The following is a 5,000-nucleotide window of genomic DNA, read 5'->3' as shown; positions in this document are numbered from 1 at the left end:
CTCTCCTGCTGCTGGCATGGCCACCCTCCCCCCCCCGCCCGACTGACGACCCTGCGGGCCCGGCGACCCGGTGTCCCGTTGCCGCGCGGGGAGTGATCCTCGGGGCCGTGCCGGGCGGGCCCAGCGACACGAAGAGAGTGGGGGGGGGGTCGGAGGGAGTGGCACTGGGGAGAGAGGGGTGGGGGAGAGAGTGCCCCCCCCCCCCCCCCCCCCCCATTAGGGGCGAGTTTATGCAGTCATCAGAGTTTATACCTAACCTCATGATGCTTTATTAGCCGGATAGGCTGTCTGACCTCGCCCCCAGTCCCTACTCCTTCCACTGGATTCTTCTTATACCCTCTTTTTCTTCGTGCCCCCCCCCCCCCCACGCAGGGAGGGTTCCAAGAGGGAGGAGGGAGGGAGGGAGTCCCGGGGCCGTGAGAGAGAGAGAGAGCCTCATTAGCTGCTAGGTTCACCTCATTAGCTGCTAGCTAACGCGTCAGACCTTTTACATTCTTTAGAGGATTGAAACCTCAGGGCCTTTAACCCCCGTTCACCGTTTACACTCAACGATCCTTCCGAACAAAACCCTTACACATCTGTCCGTCCAACTGACCCCCGAGATACCTAACACGCAGATTAACACGTCAGCGGTGATCGGCGTGTCATAGAGGAGTCACAAAGACGGGCAAAATAGAGTGGTTGAATAAAAAATACTCACTCAATTGGCCGTGATTTAACGTAGCACACAATGATGCAAAGCCCATGCAAAGTCCAGTGGCCCAAGCAAACAAATAAGATAGATCTGGCTCGGCGTTCCTCATCTCCACATCGTCACCCAGCACGCCGACGCCCAATAACAATTCCCCCGCAAATTGTGCACCTCGAGCGGCAGTACTTTAAACGGCGCCGTCTTCGGCGTGGACGGCATGAACCAAGTCGGCAAGCATCGTCACCCAGCACACAGACGTCCACTAACAATTCCTCCCCCCTGCAAATTGCGCGCCGCGAACGGCAGTACTTTCAAGTATGCCGCCTTCGGCGGGGACATCGTGAACCAAATCGGCAGGCAGGCGTCGTCAGCCGGTCGACCGACCCCCAGTTGCATTGCCCCAACGGCCATTGTGCACTTCGAACAGAACAGTGCTTTTAAAATATTCCGCCTGCCGCGTGTACATCATGAAACAAATGGAAAGGACGAACCGGGCGTGCAACCGATGCACGGAGAGTGACAGGTCGTCAAGCAAGTCCGTGGCAATCCGTCGGCCGACTCGGCCGCGGCCAGCAGAGGCGTTTTGGCCCGGGCGCGCCGAACTTTGCGCGCCCTCGGTATGCGTAACACTAGCACATGCCTTCAAAACTCACTACAAAATAACCCCAAAGTATGCCGCCTTCCCCGTGGGCCTTGTTACCAATATCTTGCCCTGCTTCCTGATGCCCTTATGGGGTCGGCTCTGTTCTTGCAGAACCCTCAGGTGGTGCAGAGTCTGGGCCATTTTATCAATATCTTGCCCTGATTCCTGATGCCCTTATGGGGTCGGCTCTGTTCTTGCAGAACCCTGAGGTGGTGCAGAGTCTGCGCCTTGTTATCAATATCTTGCCCTGCTTCCTGAAACCCTTATGGGGTTGGTTCTGTTACAAAACCCTCAGGTGGTGCAGAGTCTGGGCCACTTTATAAATAACTCTGCCTGCATTAGGGTCAGGGTTAGGGTTAGGGTTAGGGTTAGGGTTAGGGTTAGGGTTAGGGTTAGGGTTAGGGTTAGGGTTAGGGTTAGGGTTAGGGTTAGGGTTAGGGTTAGGGTTAGGGTTAGGGTTAGGGTTAGGGTTAGGGGTAGGGGTAGGGGTAGGGGTAGCGGTAGGGGTAGGGGTAGGGGTAGGGGTAGTTTGAACTACTGCCGCTCCAGGCGCGCACTGTGCGTGGGTAATTTTCAGTGGGCGTCGGTGTGCTGGGTGACGATGCCGCCCAGACTCTGCACCACCTGAGGGATCTGCAAGAACAGAGCCGAACCCGCAAGGGTATCGGGAAGCAGGGCAAGATATTGATAACAAGGCCCAGACTCTGCACCACCCGAGGGTTCTGCAAGACCGACCCCATAAGGGTATCAGGAAGCAGGGTGAGATAGTGACACCATTTGTAAAACCGGCAAATCCCACCCAGGAAACATTGCAAAAATTGGCCTCTAATGCTGGAACGTGGGTAAAGCCAAACAAACACGACACGTTTTAAAAGAACGTTACTAAAACAGCCTGGGATATGCCCATGACAAAGGATAGGCCGAACCTCACCAGAAAAAAAGAGAGGGAGACCACGGCAGAGCTGAGGGATAAACATGAGATGGTGATAAAACCAGCAGACGAGGGGAGCAGTAGGGTTACAAATTAATGTCAATATGGGGCCTGCTCCCACTGGGTAATAGACAAAAACATAGAACAGGGTGACAGGAGAGACTGGATAGCACAGAGGATAACCCGTGAGCGAAATAATGGGGTGTATGCAGTTCAATGTAAGGAGTGTACCTTACGGTACATAGGGGAAACAGGTAAAACAGCCTCAGCGGTGATCGACGTGTCAAAGAGGAGTCACAAAGACGGGCAAAATAAAGTGGTTGATTATAGACAATAGACAATAGACAATAGGTGCAGGAGTCGGCCATTCAGCCCTTCGAGCCAGCACCGCCATTCAATGCGATCATGGCTGATCACTCTCAATCAGTACCCCGTTCCTGCCTTCTCCCCATACCCCCTCACTCCGTTATCCTTAAGAGCTCTATCCAGCTCTCTCTTGAAAGCATCCAACGAACTGGCCTCCACTGCCTTCTGAGGCAGAGAATTCCACACCTTCACCACTCTCTGACTGAAAAGGTTCTTCCTCATCTCCGTTCTAAATGGCCTACCCCTTATTCTTAAACGGTGGCCCCTTGTTCTGGACTCCCCCAACATTGGGAACATGTTTCCTGCCTCTAATGTGTCCAATCCCCTAATTATCGTATATGTTTCAATAAGATCCCCCCTCATTCTTCTAAATACCAGTGTATACAAGCCCAATCGCTCCAGCCTTTCAACATACGACCGTCCCGCCATTCCGGGAATTAACCTAGTGAACCTACGCTGCACGCCCTCCATAGCAAGAATATCCTTCCTCAAATTTGGAGACCAAAACTGCACACAGTACTCCAGGTGCGGTCTCACCAGGGCCCGCTACAACTGTAGAAGGACCTCTTTGCTCCTATACTCAACTCCTCTGGTTACGAAGGCCAACATTCCATTGGCTTTCTTCACTGCCTGCTGTACCTGCATGCTTCCTTTCATTGACTGATGCACTAGGACATCCAGATCTCGTTGAACTCCCCCTCCTCCTAACTTGACACCATTCAGACAATAATCTGCCTTTCTACTCTTACTTCCAAAGTGAATAACCTCGCACTTATCTACATTAAACTGCATCTGCCATGTATCCGCCCACTCACACAACCTGTCCAAGTCATCCTGCAGCCTTATTGCATCTTCCTCACAATTCACACTACCCTCCAGCTTAGTATCATCTGCAAATTTGCTAATGGTACTTTTAATCCCTCCGTCTAAGTCATTAATGCATATCGTAAATAGCTGGGGTCCCAGCACCGAACCTTGCGGTACCCCACTGGTCACTGCCTGCCATTCCGAGAGGGACCCATTTATACCCACTCTTTGCTTTCCGTCTGTCAACCAATTTTCTATCCATGTCAGTACCCTACCCCCAATACCACGTGCCCTAATTTTGCCCACTAATCTCCTATGTGGGAGCTTGTCGAAGGCTTTCTGAAAGTCGAGGTACACCACGTCCACTGACTCTCCCCTGTCAATTTTCCTAGTTACATCCTCAAAACATTCCAGTAGATTTGTCAAGCATGATTTCCCCTTCGTAAATCCATGCTGACTCGCAATGATCCTGTTACTGCTATCCAAATGCTCAGCAATTTCGTCTTTTCTAATTGACTCCAGCATCTTCCCCACCACTGATGTCAGACTAACTGGTCTATAATTACCCGTTTTCTCTCTCCCTCCCTTCTTAAAAAGTGGGATAACATTTGCTATCCTCCAATCCACAGGAACTGATCCTGAATCTATATAGAACATTGAAAAATGATCTCCAATGCTTCCACTATTTCTAGAGCCACCTCCTTAGGTACCCTGGGATGCAGACCATCAGGCCCTGGGGATTTATCAGCCTTCAGTCCCATCAGTCTACCCAAAACCATTTCCTGCCTAATGTGGATTTCCTTCAGTTCCTCCATCACCCTAGGTTCTCCGGCCCCTAGAACATTTGGGAGATTGTGTGTATCTTCCTCAGTGAAGACAGACCCAAAGTAACGGTTTAACTCGTCTGCCATTTCTTTGTTCCCCATAATAAATTCCCCCGTTTCTGTCTTCAAGGGACCCACATTTGCCTTGACTATTTTTTTCCTCTTCACGTACCTAAAAAAACTTTTGCTATCCTCCTTTATATTATTGGCTAGTTTACCCTCGCACCTCATCTTTTCTCCCCGCATTGCCTCTTTAGTTAACTTTTGTTGCTCTTTAAAAGAGTCCCAATCCTCTGTCTTCCCACTCTTCTTTGCTATGTTATACCTCCTCTCCTTAATTTTTATGCTGTCCCTGACTTCCCTTGTCAGCCACAGGTGTCTCTTACTCCCCTTAGAGTCTTTCCACCTCTTTGGAATAAATTGATCCTGCAACCTCTGCATTATTCCCTGGAATACCTGCCATTGCTGTTCTACCGTCTTCCCTGCTAGGGCCTCCTTCCAGTCAATTTTGGCCAGCTCCCGCCTCATGCCTCTGTAATCCCCTTTGCTATACTGTAATACAGACACTTCCGATTTTCCCTTCTACCTTTCCATTTGCAGAGTAAAACTTATCGTGTTGTGATCACTGCCTCCTAACGGCTCTTTTACCTCTAGTCCCCTTATCAGATCAGGATCATTAAAAACACTCACTCTATTGGCCGTGATTTAACCTAGCACACAGTGTTGCAAAGCCCATGC

Source organism: Rhinoraja longicauda, unplaced genomic scaffold (genome assembly GCF_053455715.1).
Source record: "Rhinoraja longicauda isolate Sanriku21f unplaced genomic scaffold, sRhiLon1.1 Scf000078, whole genome shotgun sequence".
NCBI classification, from domain to species: domain Eukaryota; kingdom Metazoa; phylum Chordata; class Chondrichthyes; order Rajiformes; family Arhynchobatidae; genus Rhinoraja; species Rhinoraja longicauda.
The sequence above is the reverse complement of the archived record's forward strand: the minus strand, read 5'-3'. Positions refer to the sequence as shown.